We start from the raw sequence: 23,317 nt of genomic DNA, 5'->3' as shown, positions 1-23,317 counted from the left end.
TCTTATTCCTATAGGCTTACATTTATCCATTTGATTTGTATCTACTGTATTATGGTTAAGACTGTTATCAATAGCATTATCCTAGCATATTGGTAAACATCTGCTCTAGACCACGGGTTTAAAGACTGTGTTCACATGGACCCATTTACCCCTTGGCCCACACAGAAATAGTGACTCGTCAATTAGACACAGAGGAAGGAAGTGGTCACGGTTAAAAACAGAAGCAGAGGATGGCAAGAGGAACATTAGCATGAATGCCCTGATGTTTATTTGAGTGATTCCTCACGAAACTCAGACTAAAAAAATACCTTGATTTTGTTTTGGGGGGGGGGGGTTCACGAAATGTAATCCATAGAATAGTACTTTGGCGCAAGGATTGTTGACATAGTTAATTCTAAAGATTTTATTTCTATTAATAATGTGAAATGAACAGCTGTACAGAAAGACTCATGCCAAATTACAGAGGAGGAACTTATTGAGGCAAATAAAGCCTTTAAGTCCGGGTTAACTCTAGGACTGGATGGCATACCAGTTGAGGTACTGTATACCAAACCTTATTTCATGCACTCAGAGGACCATTATTAGCATGGTTTAACCACTGCTATAAAAGTGGTAGATTCAGACATTTAACAAGGTCTGATTTCAATATTACTGAAAGAGGACCCGGTTGGTAAATATAAAGATCCAGTCAATAAAAAATAAATAATAATTGTGGCCCCTTATACTTCAGTGTTGTGACGCATAATATTCATCCTGTTCTTCTCTGCAGATCTTCTCACGCTCTGTCAGGTTGGTTGGGGAGCGTCGCTGTACAGCTATTGTCAAGTCTCTCCAGAGGTGTTCAAACTCTGGCTGGGCCACTCAAGGACATTCAGAGACTTGTCCCGAAGCCACTCCTGCATTGTCTTGTTCGAAGGTGAACCTTCTCCCCATAGCAGGTTTTCATCAAGGATCCCTCTGTACTTTGCTCAGTTCATCTTTCCCTCGATCCTAACTAGTCACCTGCCACTGAAAAACATCCTCACAGCATGACGCTGCCACCACCATGCTTCACCGTAGAGATGGTGCCAGGTTTTCTTCAGACGTGACGCTTGGCATTCAGGCCAAAGAGTTCAATCTTGGGTTCATCAGACCAGAGAATCTGTTTTTTCATGGTCAGAGTTCTTTAGGTGACTTTTGGCAAACTCCAAGCGGTTTGTCATGTGCCTTTTACTGAGGAGTGGCTTCCGTCTGGCCACTCTACCATAAAGGCCTGATCGGTGGAGTGCTGCAGAGATTGTCCTTCTTGAAGGTTCTCCCATCTCCACAGAGGAACTCTGGAGCTCTGTCAGAGTTACCATCGGGTTCTTGGTCACCTCCATGACCAAGGACCTTCTCCCCCGATTGGTCAGTTTGGCCCAGCGGCCAGCTCTAGGAAGAGTCTTGGTGGTTCATAACTTCTGCCATTTATGAATGATGGAGGCCACTGTGTTCTTGGGGACCTTGAACGCTGCAGATATTTTTTGGCACCTTTCCCCGGATCTGTGCCTCGACACAATCCTGACTCTGAGCTCTGACTCTGAGCTCTATGCAATTCTCAATGCACTGGAGGTAATATAAGACTGTTACATGAAACAATATAATAATAATATAACACTATGAAAAATCTGGGAAACCAGGCCTGTTATTCATAGCTGACTTTGAAAAGGCTTTTGAGAAAGTACGACTGGAATTTATACAGTTGAAGTCGGAAGTTTACATACACCTAAGCCAAATACATTTAAACTCAGTTTTTCACAATTCCTGACATTTAATCCTAGTAAAAATTCCCTGTCTTAGGTCAGTTAGAATCACCACCACTTGATTTATTTCAGCTTTTTTTTCTTTCATCGCATTCCCAGTGGGTCAGAAGTTTACATACACTCAATTAGTATTTGGTAGCATAGCCTTTAAATTGTTTAATTTGGGTCAAACGTTTTGGGTAACCTTCCACAAGCTTCCCACAATAAGTTGGGTGAATTTTGGCCCATTCCTCCTGAAAGAGCTGGTGTAACTGAGTCAGGTTTGTAGGCCTCCTTGCTCACACACGCTTTTTCTGTTCTGCCCACAAATTCTTTATAGGATTGAGGTCAGAGCTTTGTGATGGCCACTCCAATATCTTGACTTTGTTGTCCTTAAGCCATTTAGCCACAACTTCGGAAGTATGCTTGGGGTCATTGTCCATTTGGAAGACCCATTTGCGACCAAGCTTTAACTTCCTGACTGATGTCTTGAGATGTTGCTTCAATATATCCACATAATTTTATTTCCTCATGATGCCATCTATTTTGTGAAGTGCACCAGTCCCTCCTGCAGCAAAGCACCCCCACAACATGATGCTGCCACCCCCTGTAACGGTCGTCGTATGTAGTGGACCAAGGCGCAGCGGGTTGAGTGCTCATAGTGACTTTTATTGAACACAAAACAAAACAAGAAAATAATTGATTGAACGAACAGGATTGCAGGCTACACACAGCTATGCAAACAACAACTTCCCACAAAGGGACAGGTGAAACAGGGCTACCTAAGTATGACTCTCAATCAGCAACAACGATGTACAGCTGTTCCTGATTGAGAGCCATACCAGGCCAACAACGAAATACACAACATAGAAAACCATAGAAATACAAAACAAGAACATTACCCAAAATCCCCGGAACACATAAATCAAACACCCCTCTTACATAAATACATATCCCATTAAACCCCGAACCACATAAAACAAATACCCCCTGCCAAGTCCTGACCATACTACAATAACCAATAACCCCTTATACTGGTCAGGACGTGACACCCCCGTGCTTCACGGTTGGGATGGTGTTCTTCAGCTTGCAATCCTCCCCCTTTTCCCTCCAAACATAACGATGGTCATTATGGCCAAACAGTTATGTTTTTGTTTTATCAGACCAGAGGACATTTCTCCAAAAAGTACGATCTTTGTCCCCACGTGCAGTTGCAAACCGTAGTCTGGCTTTTTTATGGTGGTTTTGCAGCAGTGGCTTCTTCCTTGCTGAGCGGCCTTTCAGGTTATGTCGATATAGGACTCGTTTTACTGTGGATATAGATACTTTTGTACCCGTTTCCTCCAGCATCTTCACCTGGTCCTGTTTGCACTATTCGCACCAAAGTACGTTCATCTCTAGGAGACAGAACGCATCTCCATCCTGAACGGTATGACGGTTGCGTAGTCCCGTGGTGGTTATACTTGCATACTATTGTTTGTACAGATGAACGTGGTACCTTCAGGCATTTGGAAATTGCTCCCAAGGATGAACCAGACTTGGGGAGGTCTACCATTTTTTTTTCTGGTCTTGGCTGATTTCTTTTGATTTTCCCATGATGTCAAGCAAAGAGGCACTGAGTTTGAAGGTAGGCCTTGAAATACATCCACAGGTACACCTCCAATTGACTCAAATTATGTCAATTAGCCTATCAGAAGCTTCTGAAGCCATGATATCATTTTCTGGTTATTTTCCAAGCTGATTAAAGGCACAGTCACTTAGTGTATGTAAACCTCTGACCCACTGGAATTGTGATATAGTGTAAACAATTGTTGAAAAAATTACTTGTGTCATGCACAAAGTAGATTAACCGACTTGCCAAAGCTATAGTTTAACAAGAAATTTGTTGAGTGGTTGAAAAACGAGTTTTAATTTCTCCAATCTAAGTGTATGTGAACTTCCGACTTCAACTGTATATAAATGCCTGGAATTTTTCAATTTTGGAGAATTTCTTATACAATGGGTTAAAGTTATGTATAGTAACCCTAGGTGTAAAATAGTAAATAATGGCTACTTGTCAAAGTATTAAACTGTCGAGGAGTATAACAAGGTTGTACACTATCGGCATATCTTTTTATTATGGCCATCGAAATGTTTATTATTCAAATCTGATCCAACAATAATATCAAGGGGCTAGAAATATAGGGCTTAAAAGCAAAGCTGTCATTGTATGCTGATTCATGTTTTCTTTTAAAACCACAATTTGGATCCCTCCACAGCATCATAGACGATCTAGATAATTTTTTGAAAATCTGGATTACAACCAGATTATGAGTGTGTGTACAGTACCATTCAAAAAATGTGGACACACCTTCTCATTCAAGGGTTTTCTTTATTTAAAATATTTTCTACATTGTAGAATAATCATGAAGGCATCAAAATGATGAAACAAACCATATGTAATCATGTAGTAACCAAAGAAGTGTTAAACAAATCAAAACATATTTGCGATTTTTCAAAGTACCCTTTGCCTTGACAGCTTTGCACACTCTTGGCATTCTCTCAACCAGCTTAACCTGGAATACTTTTCCAACAGTCTTGAAGGAGTTCCTACATATGCTGAGCACTTGTTTGCTGCTTTTCCTTCACTTTGCGGTCCAACTCATCCCAAACCGTCTTAATTGGGTTGAGGTCGGGTGATTGTGGAGGCCAGGTCATCTGATGCAGCACTCCATCACTCTCCTTCTTGGTCAAATAGCCCTTGCACAGCCTGGAGATGTGTTGGGTCATTGTCCTGTTAAAAAACAACTGATAGTCCCACTAAGCACAAACCAGATGGGATGGGGTATTGCTGCAGAATGCTGTGGTAGCCATGCTGGTTAAGTGTGCCTTGAATTCTAAATAAATCACAGACAGTGTCACCAGCAAAGCACCTCCACACCATCAGACCTGCTCCTCCATGCTTCACGGTGGGAACCACACGTGGAGATAATCCGTTCTGGGCCTAAATATGAACGCAACATGTAAAGTGTTGGTCCCATGTTTCATAAGCTGTAATAAAATATTCCAGAAATGTTCCATATGCACACAAAAAGCTTATTTCTCTCAAATTTTGTCCACACATTTTTTTACATCCCTGTTATTGAGCATTTTTCCTTTGCCAAGATAATCCATTCACCAGACAGGTGTGCCATATCAAGACGCTGATTAAACAGCATGTTCATTACACAGGTGCAACTTGTGCAGGTTGACAATAAAAGGCCACTCTCTATAATGTGCAGTTTTTTTCACTCTACAATGCCACAGACATCAAGTTTTGAGGGAATGTGCAATTGGCATGCTGATTTTAGGAATGTCCACCAGAGCTGTGGCAAAATAATTACCATACGCCACCTCTAACGTAATTTTAGAGAATTTGACACTATGTCCAGCTGGCCTCAACCGCAGACGACGTGTATGGGTGAGGGGTTTGCAGATGTCAACATTGTGAACAGAGTCGCCTATGGTGGTGGTAGGGTTATAGTATGGGGAGGCATAAGCTATGGACAACGAACACAATTGCATTTTATCGACGGCAATTTGAATGTACAGAGATACCGTGACGAGATGCTGAGGTCCATTGTTGTGCCATTCATCTGCCACCATCACCTCATGTTTCAGCATGATAATGCACGGCCCCATTTCACAAGGATCTGTACACAATTCTTGGAAGCTGAAAATGTCCCAGTTCTTCGATGGCCTATATACTCACCAGACATGTTCCCTTTTGAGCATGTTTGGGATGCTGTGTACGACAGCGTGTTCCAGTTCCCACCAATATCCACCAACTTTGCACAGCCATTGAAGAGGAGTGGGACAACATTCCATACCCCATAATTGCAAAATAGTTGAGATTTGTGATGTACCGATTCCATGGCATGTGGTTTATGAACTGATACTCAAAATGATGCCTCATTTAAAACTTCGTTTTTAATTTTAAATTATACAAAAGTCTTGCAACAATAGAATTTTAGATCGATGGGGGATACAACCATCCCAGCTCTGCAGATTTTGCTGCGAAGACTCAGGATCATTTGTTTTTGTACTGTCCATATGTAGCTTGTTTTTGGTCGCAGGTTCAGGAATGGCTGAAGAATTGCAACATTTACTGCTGGGTGATCTGAAAAGTCATAGTCAATTGATCAATAATATAATAATACTCTTAGGAAAAAATGTTGAACTTTAATTTACAATCTGTAGAAACTATGACAATAGAAAGGTTCAGAACTCTTTTTGGGAAACATCACAGCACAGTTGAAAAATATATGGCAAATAGAAATCAAAACTGGATGGTATTCAGAGATAGATTTGTTTTGATTTATTAGGATCCCCAATTCCCGACGCCAATGGTGACAGCGAGTCTTACTGGGGTCCGACATAACTAAAAAGTCATTACAGACAAGACTTTACAATTTACATACACTACATGCTAATGTTTTTATATGTATGTGTGTGCAACTATCAGTTACCCTTACATGTCAGTACAAACACACAAGTAGGTCACATGAGGGAGTGGCATTGTGCTGTGAGGTGATGCTCTATTATAAAAAAAACAAAAAAAAACAAGTTTGCTGTTCACTTGCGCTGAAAAGATGGTAGTTCCATACACTACTGGCTCAGTATAATACTGTATGTTTCCTTGAATTTGTTCTAGACCTGGGGACTGTGAAAAGACCCCTGGTGGCATAAGTGTTTGTGTGTCAGTGCTGTTTGTAAGTTGACTATGCAAACAATTTGGAATTTCCAACACATGAATGTTTCTTATAAAAACAAGAAGTGTCGCAGTCAGTCTTTCCTCAACTCTTTGCCAAGAGAGACATGGCATGCATTGTACTAATAAAAGCCCTCCGATTACAATGAAGAAAAAGTCATGCAAGTTTGTTCTGGGTCAGCTGCAGCTTAACTAGGTCTTAATTTGTAGCACTTGACCATAAAACTGGACAATAATCAAGATGAGAAAACTAGAGCCTGCAGTACTTTCTTTGGAGTGTGGTGTCAAAAAAGCAGAGCATCTCTATTACGGACAGACCTCTCCCCATCTTTACAACAATTGAATCTATGTTTTGACCATGACAGTTTACAATCAAAGGTAACATCAAGTAATTTAGTCTCCTCAACTTGTTCAACAGCCACACTATTCATTACTAGATTATAGAATTTAGGGAATGATTTGTACCAAATACAATGCTCTTAGTTTTAGAGATGATAAGGACCAGTTTATTACTGACCACCCGTTCCAAATACCGACTGCATATCTTAGCTAAGGGTTTCAGTCACATCATTAGCTGTGGTTGCTGATGTGTACATGGTTGAATCATCAAATCAAATGTATTTATAAAGCCCTTCTTACATCAGCTGATATCTCAAAGTGCTGTACAGAAACCCATCCTAAAACCCCAAACAGCAAGCAATGCAGGTGTAGAAGCACGGTGGCTAGGAAAAACTCCCTAGAAAGGCCAGAATCTAGGAAGAAACCTAGAGAGGAACCAGGCTATGAGGGGTGGCCAGTCCTCTTCTGGCTGTGCCGGGTGGGATTATAACAGAACATGGCCAAGATGTTCAAATGTTCATAGATGACCAGCAGGGTCAAATAATAATAATAATCACAGTGGATGTCGAGGGTGCAACATGTCAGCACCTCAGGAGTAAATGTCAGTTGGCTTTTCAAAGCCGATCATGCAGAGTACCTCTACCGCTCCTGCTGTCTCTAGCGAGTTGAAAACAGCAGGTCGGGACAGGTAGCACGTCCGGTGAACAGGTCAGGGTTCCATAGCCACAGGCAGAACAGTTGAAACTGGAGCAGCAGTACGGCCAGGTGGACTGGGGACAGCAAGGAGTCATCAGGCCAAGTAGTCCTGAGGCATGGTCCTAGGGCTCAGGTCCTCAGACAGACCGAGAGACAGAGAGAGAGAGAGAGAATACTTCAATTCACACAGGACACAGGATAAATACTCCAGATATAACAGACTGACCCAAGCCCCCCGACACAAACTACTGCAGCATAAATACTGGAGGCTGAGACAGGAGGGGTCGGGAGACACTGTGGTCCCATCCGACGATACCCCCGGACAGGGCCAAACAGGCAGGATATAACCCCACCCACTTTGCCAAAGCACAGCCCCCACACCACTAGAGGGATAACTTCATCCACCAACTTACCATCCTGAGACAAGGCCGAGTATAGCCCACAAAGATCTCTGCCATGGCACAACCCAACCGGCCAACCCAGACAGGAAGATCACGTCAGTGTCTCAACCCACTCAAGTGACGCACTCCTCCTAGGGACGGCATGGAAGAGCATCAGTAAGCCAGTGACTCAGCCCCTGTAATAGGGTTAGAGGCAGAGAATCCCAGTGGAGAGAGGGGAACCGGCCAGGCAGAGACAGCAAGGGCGGTTCATTGCTTTCAGTTCACCTTCACACTCCTGGGCCAGACTACACTTAATCATAGGACCTACTGAAGAGATGAGTCTTCAATAAAGACTTAAAGGTTGAGACCGAGTCTGCGTCTCTCACATGGGTAGGCAGACCATTCCATAAAAATGTAGCTCTGTAGGCGAAAGCCCTGCCTCTAGCTGTTTGCATAGAAATTCTAGGGACAGTTAGAAGGCCTACGTCTTGTGACCGTAGCGTACGTGTAGGTATGTACAGCAGGACCAAATCAGAAAGATGGTTAGGAGCAAGCCCGTGTAACGCATTGTAGGTTGTGAATCATCCAAGTACATGGACACACAGTAGAGGGCTTAGAGAGATTCCCTGCGGTACACCACACTTTACGTGGTTGACTTTAGAGAAGCTTTCAATCAACCATCAGTAGTTTGTATCAGTGCAGTAAATATTCAGTGTCGTTCTCTGTAAGCATGCTGAAAGTCTGTTGTTAATTTGTTTACAGAGAAATAGCATTGTATTTGGTCAAACACAATTTTTTTCCAACAGTTTGCTAAGAGCTGGCAGCATGCTGATAGGTCTGCTGTTAGAACCAGTAAAGGCTGCTTTACCACTCTTGGGTAGCAGTCCAACGTACAAATGTGGTTTTAGTGCATACCAGGAGAACTCTACCTGCCCAAATGCATAGTGCCAACTGTAAAGTATGGTGGAGGATAAAGAATAGACATTCTAGACTATTCTGTGCTTCCAACTTGGAAGGCCAACGCACTTTCCTGTTTCAGCATGACAATGCCCCCTTGCACAAAGCGAGGTCCATACAGAAATGGCCATAATTTTGGAATGAGATGTTCGACGAGCAGGTGTCCACATAATTTTTATGGGGATTTGTTATTATGTCACAGTGCCTTGCAAAAGTATTCACCCCCCTTGGTGTTTTTCATATTTTGTTGCATTACAACCTGTAATTTAAATTGATTTTTATTTGGATTTCATGTAATGGACATACACAAAATAGTCAAAATTTAGTGAAAAAAAATTATACAAAATAAAGACGGAAAAGTGGTGCGTGCATATGTATTCACCCCCCTTTGCTATGAAGCCCCTAAATAAGATCTGGTGCAACCATTTACCTTCAGAAGTCACATAATTAGTGAAATAAAGCCATCTGTGTGCAATCTAAGTGTCACGTTATCTGTCACATGATCTCAGTATATACACAGTTGAAGTCGGAAGTTTACATACACTTAGGTTGGAGTCATTAAAACTCAAATTTCTTGTTAACAAACTATAGTTTTGGCAAGTTGGTTAGGACATCTACTTTGTGCACGACACAAGTAATTTTTCCAACAATTGTTTACAGACAGATTATTTCACTGTATCACAATTCCAGTGGGTCAGAAGTTTACATGCACTAAGTGACTGTGCCTTTAAACAGCTTGGAAAATTCCAGAAGATGATGTCATGGCTTTAGAAGGTTCTGATAGGCTAATTGACATCATTTGAGTCAATTGGAGGTGTACCTGTAGATGTATTTCAAGGCCTACCTTCAAACTCAGTGACTCTTTGCTTGACATCATGGGAAAATCAAAAGAAATAAGCCAAGACCTCAGAAAAACAATTGTAGACCTCCACAAGTCTGGTTCATCCTTGGGAGCAATTTCCAAACGCCTGAAGGTACCACGTTCATCTGTACAAACAATAGTACGCAAGTATAAACACCATGGGCCCACGTGGCCGTCATACCGCTCAGGAAGGAGACGCGTTCTGTATCCTAGAGATGAACGTACTTTGGTGCGAAAAGTGCAAATCAATCCCAGCACAACAGCAAAGGACCTTGTGAAGATGCTGGAGGAAACGGGTACAAAAGCATCTATATCCATAGTAAAACGAGTCGTATATCGACATAACCTGAAAGGCCGCTCAGCAAGGAAGAAGCCACTGCTCCAAAACCGCCATAAAAAAGCCAGACTACGGTTTGCAACTACACATGGGGACAAAGATCGTACTTTTTGGAGAAATGTCCTCTGGTCTGATGGAACAAAAACAGAACTGTTTTGCCATAATGACCATCGTTATGTTTGGAGGAAAAAGGGGGAGACTTGCAAGCCAAAGAACACCATCCCAACCGTGAAGCACGGGGTGGCAGCATCATGTTGTAGGGGTGCTTTGCTGCAGGAGGGACTGGTGTACTTCACGAAATAGATGGCATCATGAGGTCCGGAAGTTCAAGCTTGGTCGCAAATGGGTCTTCCAAATGGACAATGACTCCAAGCATACTTCAAAAATTGTGGCAAAATGGCTTAAGGACAACAAAGTCAAGGTATTGGAGTAGCCATCACAAAGCCCTGACCTCAATCCCATAGAAAATTTGTGGGCAGAACTGAAAAAGCATATGCGAGTCAGGAGGCCTACAAACCTGACAGTTACACCAGCTCTGTCAGGATGAATGGGACAAAATTCACCCAACTTATTGTGGGAAGCTTGTGGAAGGCTACCTGAAACGTTTGACCCAAGTTAAACAATTTTAAAGGCAATACACTCAATTAGTATTTGGTAGCATGTAAACTTCTGACCCACTGGGAATGTGATGAAAGAAATAAAAGCTGAAATAAAGCATTCTCTCTACTATTATTGTGACATTTCACATTCTTAAAACAAAGTGGTGATCCTAACTGACCTACGACAGGGAATCTTTACTCGGATTAAATGTCAGGAATTGTGAAAAACTGAGTAAATGTTTTTGGCTAAGGTATATGTAAACTTCCGACTTCAACTGTTACATACATACATACATACATACATACATACGGCTCCCGAATGGCAGCAGTGGTCTAAGGCACTGCATCTCAGTGCTAGAGGTGTCACTACAGACCCTTTTTACTGGTACTGTATGTTGAAGAAGGTGGGGCTTAAGCAGCTTCCCTTTCTCACCCAATGGCCCTGTGTTTTTTGCCAATTTTTACATGGATTTGTGTACATGGATTTTATAATGTATGTTTTTCCCCCAACACCACTTTCCATCAATTTGTATAGCAGACCCTCATGCCAAATTGAGTCAAAAGCTTTTTTGAAATCAAAGCATGAGAAGACTTTGTTTTGGTTTGTTTGTTTGTTTGTTTGTTTGTCAATTAGGGTGTGCAGGGTGAATTAATGATTTGTTGTATGGTAATTTGGTAAGAAGTCAATTTGTAATTTGCTCAGTACATTCATTTCACTGAGGAAATGTACATATCTCTGTTAGAGACAGGCTCCCATTTCCTCTGTGTGTCCCTGCCAGCTTGAGATAGAGTAGCGGAGATAAAGGAGAAATTTTTTTTGCGACAAATGAAGTGATAAAAAAAAAAGTTGAGAAAAGAGAGGGGTAGATGAGAGAAAGAGAAGCTGAGGGACAGACCATGAGAAATGGGGTTCATTCAATTCCAAGAGAAAGAGGGACAGAGAATGGAAGTTGAGTGCAACCAAGAGCGAGTGAGAGTATTGTCATCCTTAAATGGCCTTCTTTTTGTTGTCATTTCCTTTATGACAACCACTGGTCTGAAAGGATCTAATAGTTGAGAACAAAAAAGTAAAATCCTCTCAGCTCTTTTAATCTACAGCATTAGTGGTTGGAGTGTAAACAAGGAGGGGCAGCTATCCTAGATGATTGGGAAACAGACCCAGAGGAAAGTGACAGAGGGAGACAACGAGAGGGAGCAGGAAAGAGACGGAATTTATTTATGTATTCCACACACAGCAACGCTGCTCCTTCAGCGTACTCTTGAAATAGAATCCCCAGCAAAACAGTGCAGCAGCCCCACCTATACAACAACCCTCACACAAGCACATGCACAAACACACAGAAATTGTAACACTGATGCAGCTACCACCTGGTGTGCGGTCCATCCTGACAGTAAAGGGCGAGGGGTGAAGTTTTTCCACCCTGGGAGTGACCCCATGGTGAGGGAGAAGCTGGAGGGGTGTTCAGGGGGAGGATATGTCCTGTGCCCTCTATGCAGAAATCTCCCCTCACTTCCTGGCCCCAGACCACAAGCGGGCAATAAATAGGCATGTTAGTGTTGGACTCAGGTTCATGGAGACAAGTCATGTTGAGCAACCGGGCCCTCTTAGAAAGGAAAAATGAAAAAGGCTTTAGCGTAAACAGACCTCCGACCTGGCAGTCTCCACTTACTTCAGCACTTTGTTCCTCACTCCTGTGTAGGCCTACAGTGAATCCAGTGCAGTACAGTGCATCCAAGGCCTTATATAGCGTTGTGTTTGCTGGAGCGGGCTCTAAGGAAGGTGGAATCAGAATGCCATGCCTGCAGATGGAGACAAATTGAGGTCAAGGCAAGATCTTAACCCGCTGTACCGGTGAGAGTCATAGGGTTGTAATGAAAAATAGGATTCAACAATGCTGTCAGAATGGAAAAAAGCTATTGACTTATTCGGTGAGGGGGATGGAGTTTTTACGTTATCCATATTCTTTCAGTGAGTCATGGTTTGTCTCTGAGAGAAGTGTAGCGTTGGGCGTGTCGCTGGGTGTCAGTGAAGATGAGGTTGAATAATTGAGTTAGCCTAATATTGTGTAGTGTTATTTGCTGCAGGCCCAACATATTCCATCAAGACCAAACGTAACCAAATCTAAAAGGCCTTTGCCTTGTGGACAATCTCACTAGTTCTCCATTGTTAGATACAGAAACAATATTCTCTCACCCAATATGAACACACAGGGCATATACCTGTCAATACTTATTTTATTTTAATTTTTTTATTTCACCTTTTATTTAACCAGGTAGGCTAGTTGAGAACAAGTTCTCATTTACAACTGTGACCTAGCCAAGATAAAGCAAAGCAGTGCGACACAAACATCAACACAGAGTTACACATGGATTAAACAAACATACACTCAATAATACAATAGAACAACTCTATATACAGTGTGTGCAAATGAGGTAGGATAAGGGAGGTAAGGCAATAAATAGGTCATAGTGGCAAATAATTACAATATAGCAATTAAACACTGGAGTGATAGATGTGCAGAAGATGAATGTGCAAGTAGAGATACTGGGGTGCAAAGGAGCAAAACAAATAAAATAAATAACAGTATGGGGATGAGGTAGTTGGATAGGCTATTTACAGATGGGCTATGTACAGGTGCAGTGATCTGTGAGCTGCTCTGACAGCTGGTGCTTAAAGCTAGTGAGGGAGTCTCCAGCTTCAGTGATTTTTGCAGTTTGTTCCAGTCATTCCAGCAGCAGAGAACTGGAAGGAAAGGCAGCTGTAGGAGGAATTGGCTTTGGGGTGACCAGTGAAATATACCTGCTGGAGCGCGTGCTATGGGTGGGTGCTGCTATAGTGAGCTGAGATAAGGCGGGGCTTTACCTTGCAAAGACTTATAGATGACCTGGAGCCAGTGGGTTTGGCGACGAATATGAAGCGAGGGCATACAGGTCGCAGTGGTGGGTCGTATATGGGGCTTTGGTGACAAAACGGATGGCACTGTGATAGACTGCATCCAATTTGCTGAGTAGAGTGTTGGAGGCTATTTTGTAAATGACATCGCCGAAGTCAAGGATCGGTAGGATAGTCCGTTTTACGAGGGTATGTTTGGCAGCATGAGTGAAGGATGCTTTGTTGCGAAATAGGAAGCTTATTCTAGATTTAATTTTGGATTGGAAATGCTTAATGTGAGTCTGGAAGGAGAGTTTACAGTCTAACCAGACACCTAGGTATTTGTAGTTGTCCACATATAAGTCAGAAGCGTCCAGAGTAGTGATGCAGGCATGTGTGGGCAGCGATCGGTTGAAGAGCATGCATTTAGTTTTACTTGCATTGAAGAGCAGTTGGAGGCCACGGAAGGAGAGTTGTATGGTATTGAAGCTCGTCTGGAGGATAGTTAACGCTGTGTCCAAAGAAGGGCCAGAAGTATACAGAATGGTGTCGTCTGCGTAGAGGTGGATCAGAGAATCACCAGCAGCAAGAGCGACATCATTGATGTATGCAGAGAAAAGAGTCGGCCTGAGGATTGAACCCTGTGGCACCCCCATAGAGACTGCCAGTGGTCCGGACAACAGGCCCTCCGATTTGACACACTGAAATCTATCAGAGAAGTAGTTGGTGAACCAGGCAAGGCAGTCATTTGAGAAACCAAGGCTGTTTAGTCTGCCAATAAGAATGTGGTGATTGACAGAGTCGAAAGCCTTGGCCAGGTCAATGAATGCAGCTGCACAGTATTGTCTCTTATCGATGGCGGTTATGATATTGTTTAGGACCTTGAGCGTGGCTGAGGTGCGCCAATGGCCAGCTCGGAAACCAGATTGCATAGCGGAGAAGGTACGGTGGGATTCGGTGATCTGTTTGTTAACTTGGCTTTCGAAGACCTTAGACCGACAGGGTAGGATAGATATAGGTCTGTAGCAATTTGGGTCTAGTTTGTTTACCCCTTTTGAAGAGGGGGATGACCGCGGCAGCTCCCCAATCTTTGGGGATCTCAGACGATACGAAAGAGGTTGAACAGGCTAGTAATAGGGGTTGCAACAATTTCGGCAGATAATTTTAAAAAGAGAGGGTCCAGATTGTCTGGCCCGGCTGATTTGTAGGGGTCTAGATTTTGCAGCTCTTTCAGAACACCAGCTATCTGGATGTGGGGGATGCAGAGCTCTTGGCCGGGGTAGGGGTAGCCAGGTGGAAAGCATGGCCAGCCGTAGAAAAATGCTAATTGAAATTCTCAGTTATCGCGGATTTATGGGTGGTGACAGTGTTTCCTAGCCTCAGTGCAGTGGGCAGCTGGGAGGAGGTGCTCTTATTCTCCATGGACTTTACAGTGTCCCAAAACGTTTTGGAGTTTGTGCTACAGGATGGAAATTTCTGTTAGGAAAGCAAAGGTTAGCTTTTTCAAACTGCCTGAGTATATTGGTTCCTAACTTCCCTGAAAAGTTGCATATCGCGGGGGCTATTCGATGCTAATGCAGTACGCCACAGGATGTTTTTGTGCTGGTCAAGGGCAGTCAGGTCTGGAGTGAACCAAGGGTTATATCTGTTCCAGGTTCTACATTGTATTTTCCATTTCTCTAACAACCTGCTATAACATGCAAACCCCAAGTCTCTGGGTTGAGGATGCTAACAGGGCTCTTAATGATGCTAATGATAAGCTGTCGCTAGGTAAACAAGCCCAAATCTTGGGTCACTGACTAATGACAATCCTAAAATGACAAGATTTCAGTTTCTTATTCTTATTTTTGACTTATTCATGTACCATTGGCTAATGTGCCTTATCTGGCTGGCTTGAGCGCCAGGGATCTGTGAAATTCCTGCTAAATGAGGGAGCATGTAACATAACTCCTCTATTTCTGCTTACCTGAGCCCAGTGTGATGCACACAGGGCCTCTGGCCGTCCAGGTTATTTTTCTATTTATTTTAATGTGTTTGATCAGCCCAGTCTCCAGAGGCCCTTCCCTCTCCTCTCCTCCACATGTGGAGCTGTGCCTGGGCAGGAATCTAGCAATCTGTTCCAACTCCTCTATGAACACACTCCAACTCTCTCTCTCTCACTCACTCACCTGGGGACTTTGCTCATACCTGTCCCCCTCTCTCTGCCTCTCTTCCTGCAGGGAAAATGTTTGTACACCAGTAGCTTATGTCTGTCTGAATCAGCTGTATCTGGTTGTATAACTGAGGAGGGAAGGGATCCACAGACAAGACATCCTACATGCGTAGTAACCAGGTGAGTCAAGTTGGACTTTACAGCTGAGCTTATTCTGCAATTTATTTAGCAAATGTTAATGTTTTTTTGGAGGTTGTGTGGCTTCAATCTTTCAGAAACTGACCTGATCGTAATAGCTTAACTGAATCAGGAGCCTTGTTTTTGTGTTCAGTTAGTATCATCTTTTGGTTGCTACACCAGAGTCGAATTGCAGAGACAGAAATGGGATGCCATACATAACACAGTCAGACCTCTTACAGAGAGAGTCAGCTAGATAGAAACATGCTCTATGTTATGAAACCAGCCACAGAGTGAGTACGCTAGATAGATGTTTCTATGTAATGAAACCAGCCACAGAGTGAGTACGCTAGATAGATGTTTCTATGTTATGAAACCAGCCACAGAGTGAGTACGCTAGATAGATGTTTCTATGTTATGAAACCAGCCACAGAGCGAGTACGCTAGATAGGGGGTGTTTCTATGTTATGAAACCAGCCACAGAGTGAGTATGTTAGATAGAAACATCCCCTATGTTATGAAACCAGCCACAGAGGGATGTTTCTATGTTATGAAACCAGCCACAGAGCGACTACGCTAGATAGGGCATGTTTCTATGTTATGAAACCAGTCAAAAGCCTTCTGTCGATATCAGGCCAAAATCACTCTCCAGCAGTGGATAAGTGGATAGGCATTCAGGGGCCCCCCAAACAATAAAGATAGCATATGATAGCAAAATGTGTAAAATAGCAGGAAATTTGCTTTTAAACTGAATATTTTTCTCTCACTCTCATGGTAAAATGTGTAGAATAGCATTTATAAAACTGCAATTTTTTTTCTACACAAATTGTTGTTAGCCGTTTTCAGATTAGTAATCATTTTGTGGGCCCCCCAGATAACACATGATAGCAAAAGGAGTAGAATTGTAGGAAACTGCAGCATTTTCTCTTGCCTCACAACAAAATGTGTATAATAGCATAAAACTGCAACTTTTTCAATGTGTTGAAACGCAGAATATTAGCTGTCGTCCCCCCCCCAAAAAGTATGTTTTTCAAACAAAATTATAATTGGTGATCTGGGTAGTCCGGCCTGCATAGAACTCACCCAGTTGTCATGTATCAATGTAATGTGTGTGCATGCGTGTGTGACCCCCTTGCTGAGAGTCTGGGACAGGTTTTCCATCTCTGCTGAAGCGCTGGGAGGCAAGAAAGAGGAGGAGGGAGATTGGAGAAGGGACAGAGAATAAGATGTGGGAACTTATTCCCTCCCTGGAAACCCCATGGAAAACAAACAAACAAGCGTTATTACTAACAAACCGGAGAACTAACCAATGGCTGTGACTGTGGAGGAAATGAGCCCTGCTTAGCCAAAGCCTCCCACGGTAGGAAGGGACAGGTCACCATCAAGAACACGCCATGTACAGTTCATCTCTGAATCTGGAGAGCTCCAGACATCACCTCCCAGAGCCTCTATACGGTTGATTCTTTCAACCATATTTTATTTTTCAAGCTCTCATTCCCTCATTAAATGGTCAATATTTAATACTAACAGTAGATAGTATTACTTCTACCGCGCCTCCTATAGTGAGGATACGGCTTCATTTTTACAGACGCTGCTCTCCTGAATTAGCCCTCTGTGTCACCTACAGAGGATTACAGCTATTTCTGTCCCTGTGTTACAGGTAGATAATATAGAAGAATATAAACATGAATATTGAAAATATACAATTTTTGATTTGGCAAATGTTTCAATATATTGTTGAACATAATATACTCTATGGGCATATCAACATTTCAGAGTGGTATCTCTGCTACTTTTAGGGTTATGATCCAATTTGTAAGCATTACCGACAGAGTGAATGTAAAAATCGTTTCAAAATGGTCGACCTATGCTTGTGATTTGCAGGATGTGCAATGATACAAGTAAAAGGAGGGCTGTGATTGGTTGCATTGCCTACTATGCCAATTTCTCTGTATAACATGGCCCACTTTAAAACTAGCGGAGACCCCACTCTAGGACTTTAATATGCCAGTAGCGTATATTACAGTGAGCTCCAAAATAATGTGTCGTGTGGATGGACAAAATCAACGATGGGGCACATGGACGAGAAAATAGCAAACTTGCAGCAACTTGCACAAGTTTTCACAAGTCTGAAACAATCAAATAGATCAAATGGGACAGGATAAGCAGGGAAGGGAAAGGGAGGGGAGAGTAATATGCCAAATATGAAGTTGTTTCAAAACACGAGGAAACCAAGGAGTGACAGCTTCATTGACAGAGGATTCAGGCAGATAGGAGAGTGACGTACAGCACAAATGAAAAGGTCAGAGTCGAGGTAATAACCTGTGATTTGCATGTATGACCTTATTGAGTGATTCCTCACAAAACCCAAATAAAAAAGGCCATGTTTTATGAATTTTCACAAAATGTAATCCATAGAATAGTCCTTTGGAGGAAGGATTGTTGACATATATTTGCCATGTGTATGTAAAAGCATAATTGAGAAATAATTAATCAAAGTTGGCATATTATGACATTTTGGCCTTACCCGGGCCTCCTTTAAGACTCCATAGTGTTTAATCTGTAAATGCTACAAAGCAAAAAGTGGTGTCATATGAAGAAGCTTTACCGCCTGCTCTGTAATATTTTTATTTCAATAAAACATTAATTATGGCTAATTGTTCAAAATAGTGTTGAAAATACAGTGAGCTCCAAAATAATTGGAACAGTGACACATTTGTTGTTGTTTTGTCTCTGTACTCCAGAACTTTGGATTTGATACAATAATGATGAGGTTAAAGTGCAGACTGTCAGCTTTAATTTGAGGGTATTTTCATCCATACCGTTTAGTAATCACAGCACTTTTTGTGCATTTAGAGGACCAAAAGTATTGGGACAAATTCACATAGTGCATACAGAAAGTATTCACACCCTTTTTTAATTTTTCCAAATGTTGTTGTGTTACAACCTGCATTTTAAATGTATAAAAAAAAATACACACAATACCCCATAATGTCAAAGTTTTAATTATGTTTTTCAAAATGTTAACAAATTATTTAAAAATGAAAAGCTGAAAAGTCTTGAGTCAATATGTATTCAACCCCTTATGGGAAGCATAAATAAGATCAGGGGTAAAAATGCAAATGGCTCTGAGATGCGAATAATATTACTACACAAATCATACACGTAACGTTAGCTAGCAAGCCAGCCGGCTAATGTTAGCTAGCTAGCTAACAGTACGCTTTAACTTGAAATGAAAATGAAAATTATCTGAAAATGTAGCTAGTTAGACTATCTTACCCATATACATGGATGGACGATTCTTCCACTGTGTCACGGATGCCATGATTGCCTTAGCCTGTCTCCGGATTACAACAGCCTTCTGTGTGCTCTCTTTTTGACTCTGTCTGCATATTTGCAATCAAAATCCAGTATTTTCTCCATCTCCTTAGTTATCATTAGCTTTTGCAGTTCTATTACATGATATCTTAAAAAAAAGCAGTGTTAGAAAGGATGACCTACCTTATAGCCAGAAGGTGCTACATGACAGACCAAATCCGAACTCATCTCTTGGCATGTCCAGCCCATTCATTAACTCAGCCGATCATGGCTAGCGGGAAGGTTCCTGTCTTTTTCTGTGGCTAAACCAACAAGACTCATAATTTAACAATTTTATTTGTATTTACAGATGGCATACAAGTTTGTTATTAAGGCACATGAAAGTTCACATATTCCAGAAGGCATTTTTACCAAAAAAATAGCATTTTGATAAAAATAAAATAAAGTTTACGTTCAAATGGCTCTCTGTGAAGTAGTGACGCTCGATATATGCCTTTACTGAAACGAGTCACATTTGTAGATAGGTTAAATAAAAAAAGCAGACATTGAATATCCCTTTGCGCATGGTGATGTTATTAATTACACTTTGGATGGTGTATCAGTCACAACAAATATACAGGTGTCCTTCCTAACTCGGTTGCCGGAGAGTAAAGAAATCGCTCAGGTATTTCACCATGAGGCCAAAGGTGACTTTAAAAACAGTTCAAGTGTAATGACGTTGATAGGAGAACTGAGGATGGATCAACAACGTTGTAGTTATTCCACAATACTAACCTAATTGAAAGAGTGAAAAGAAGGAAGCCTGTACAGAAAAAAATCCATTCCAAAACATGCATCCTGTTGGATTTGATACAATCCACTAAAGTAATACAAAGGCACTAAAGTAATACTGCCAAAAATTTGTCAAAGCAAGTAACTTTTTTTTCCCTGAATACAAAGTTTTATGTTTGGGGCAAATCCAATACAACACATTACTGAGGGCCACTCTTCATATTTTAAAGCATAGTGGTGGCTGCATCATGTTAAGGACTGGGGAGTTTTTCAGGATAAAAAATACATTGAATGGAGCTAGGGCTGGGCAGTATACCGTGTTTTGCGATATACCGGTATTGATTCACGTACTGGTTTGGGTTTTTACTTCTATACCGGTATTTGAATGTTTGGTTTGTTAAATGTGATACACACTGTGTAACGTCCATTTTTATAGTTTACTTCTCTACTTGAGTCATCTCTCTCCACTCTATGCAGCTTTCCACACAGACCTAGCCACGCCCCCTGTCACTCAAGGAGCGCATTTGATGTTCCTCAACCACGAGACACTTGCGTTCAGTCTGCATGGTCATTGCAACATATGCAACACTGTTGATGACAACGATGCAGTTGTCACTTTGCTTCTTAATATACATCTACTAGCGTTCCATAATTACACTATTAGCTTCTGTTTCTTACATCTGCAAACAGCTAGTTTATTGTATGTAGATGGGTGGGAAAAAAATCTATTTAATCAATTTTGAATTCTGGCTGTAACACATCAAAATGGGTAATAAGTCAAGGGGTATGAATACTTTCTGGATGCATTGTATTTGTGTATTAAGGCCTGATTCACAGTCTCCTTTGAACAGTTGATGTTGAGTTGTGTCTGTTACTTGAACTCTGTGAAGCATTTATTTGGGCTGCAATTTCTGAGACTGGGAACTCTAATGAACGTATCCCCTGCAGCAGAGGTAACTCTGGGTCTTCCATTCCTGTGGCGGTCCTCATGAGAGCCAGTTTCATCATAGCGCTTGATGGTTTTTGTGACTGCACTTTCAAAGTTCTTGACATTTTCTGAATTGACTGACCTTCATATCTTAAAGTAATGATGGACTGTCGTTTCTCTTTGCTTATTTGAGCTGTTCTTGCCATAATATGGATTTAGCCCTATTTGGTAAAATACCATTCTTCTTTATACCACCCCTACCTTGTCACAACACAACTGATTGGCTCAAACGCATTAAGAAGGAAAGAAATTCCACAAATTAACTTTTTAAGAAGGAACACCAGTTAATTGAAATGCTTTCCAGGTGACTACCTCATGAAGCTGGTTGAGAGAATGCCAAGAGTGGGCAAAGCTGTTATCAAGGCAGAGTGGCTACTTTGAAGAATCTCAAATATAAAATATTAGATTATTTTTACACTTTTTTTGGTTACTACATGATTCTTTGTTATTTCATAGTTTTGATATCTTCACTATTATTCTAATATGTAGAAAATAGTAAAAATAAATACAATTCCTTTGAATGAGTATGTGTGTCCAAACTTTTGACTGGTACTACATATTCGTGAGAGTATCACCTTTACACAGAGGTGTCATATTAGTTTGTAGCCCAAACAGTTTGGACACTACAGACAGAAGTTGGCAGATCGGCTATACCGACCTCAGACGAGTTCCAAGTCGCTTGTGGGGGTCATAGAGCAAAATTGAGAACACCATCATGTTCGTGAGTCTCATCTTTTCATAGACGGGTAATAGTTTGTAGGCCAAGCCGTTCGGAAGCTACAGACTGTTTTTTGAGAAGACCGATTTCCGGGATTTCTCATGGTCTGACAAATACCGCTCTAGCTTTGTCACCTTTCACCACAGATGTGGAAGTGTTACATTGGCGGATCGATTTTTTTTTATTATGTTAAGTTCATTTCCACGGGGGCGTGGACAACGACCTTAAGGGGCTTAAAGCTTCTTAAAAGTAATTAGGTAATTTACAATAATCTGAAAACTAAGAATCTCGATAAAGATATGTCAAATCAGGTAATTCCAGTCTGAAAGAATGCTTTGAATTAATTTCCCTCTGTCGTCAGGTGTGTGTTGTCACACTCCATTCTAACGAGTCCTTGTTACCACAGGAGAGGAAAGCAGAAGGCACGTATGTGTTCCTGAGAGTCGTAGCTTTCAGGAATGGGGTCATAAGATTTTAACTTAAACCGTTCAAACGCTAGAACCAAATTCATATGAAAAAAAATAATCAACATGCCACACAGGCCCTAGAAACCACACACGTTTGTAATTTTGTTACTGAACGTCCAGTTTTTGGCTAGGATTTTAAAAAACAAGTTTATTCATGATTAGAATTGATCAAAGGGCCAGTCTAAATTCATAAACGGGCCGGCAGTTGAATAGCCCTGCCGTACACACACCATTCACATGGTTGCCAACCAGATGTAATGATGAGTTCAATGTCTAAGGTGCAACAGAGTAAACACCACCTCTTCCTTCCTAATCTATCCTTTGAATCTTGGTCTACCAACCGTTCTTTGGAGGGCATATAAATGCCGGCCCTTCTTCTGCCACACATCTATCATAAGTGCTCTAATCTTACATTTGACCAAACTTACCGCCCCCGGTCGTACTGTCTGAACTAACTTGACTGTGTGTCAAATCAGGCTTCCCCAAATGTATACATATTTAAATCATTATGTGGTCCATAAACTAGTTATGTAAGACATTTTTACAGTTTGTCTAGTGTCTAGCATAAACTGTTAAGAGCTGTACCATTTTGAAGAGCAGCCACTTTTACCTATATGCTAGTTAGCATGCCATTTCAAATAGTTATAGTGTGCAGTAATAATGTTTGGTGGCAGGATATGTGCTATTATCAGACGTTTGTCTGAAGCCGAAAAATACATGACATTGTAAATCTAATTTGACCTATGCACTAACAAGGCTTTTCAGCATCAGCAGCTTGACTACTGCTAGAGTACTGTACCTTTTGTTGATCTACTTTACCTCAACAACAGATGTACTCACATTGGATGGGTTGATTAGGATTCAAACCTTCTCTCAAACAGCCTATTGCATACTCTTAGAGTACGTTTACCCAATTAATGTACTTGAAAATGTGTTTTTTCATGTAAGACACACATGCAATCTGCCATCTGGAAATTTGTTCAATGTTCCTCCTCTTGATATATACCCATTGGTTCTTAAAGGGGTAGTCTTCTGTTCAAACAACAAAAGCCCAACACCCTGCCACTGTTTTGGTAAAAAGCTGAAGAATTGGGTGTGGAGAAATGTAACTACTCTCAAATTCATCAATAGAGCTATGGATGCATACTTTACAAACACAAATAAATGGAATTAATACAATACAATTCTTAAG

The 23,317-nt window shown here is 41.5% G+C and overlaps 1 protein-coding gene across 3 annotated transcripts in view; it reads left to right on the top strand.

Moving 5' to 3' along the window:
- The window catches only part of peak1 (pseudopodium-enriched atypical kinase 1), a 288,619-nt gene that overhangs the window by 39,304 nt on the left and 225,998 nt on the right, over positions 1-23,317 (top strand). For 2 of the 3 annotated variants that reach the window (XM_029758529.1, XM_029758530.1), the window contains one exon: positions 15,754-15,866. The exons of the other annotated variant lie outside the window; for it this stretch is intronic. The gene's annotated coding sequence lies outside the window, so the exon portion shown is untranslated. The remainder of the gene's footprint in view (positions 1-15,753; positions 15,867-23,317) is intronic. 3 annotated transcript variants of the gene reach the window in all.

This window comes from Salmo trutta, chromosome 7 (assembly GCF_901001165.1).
Source record: "Salmo trutta chromosome 7, fSalTru1.1, whole genome shotgun sequence".
Taxonomy (NCBI): Eukaryota; Metazoa; Chordata; class Actinopteri; order Salmoniformes; family Salmonidae; genus Salmo; species Salmo trutta.
Note: the sequence above shows the minus strand (reverse complement) of the source record. Positions and strands in the feature narration are given on the sequence as shown.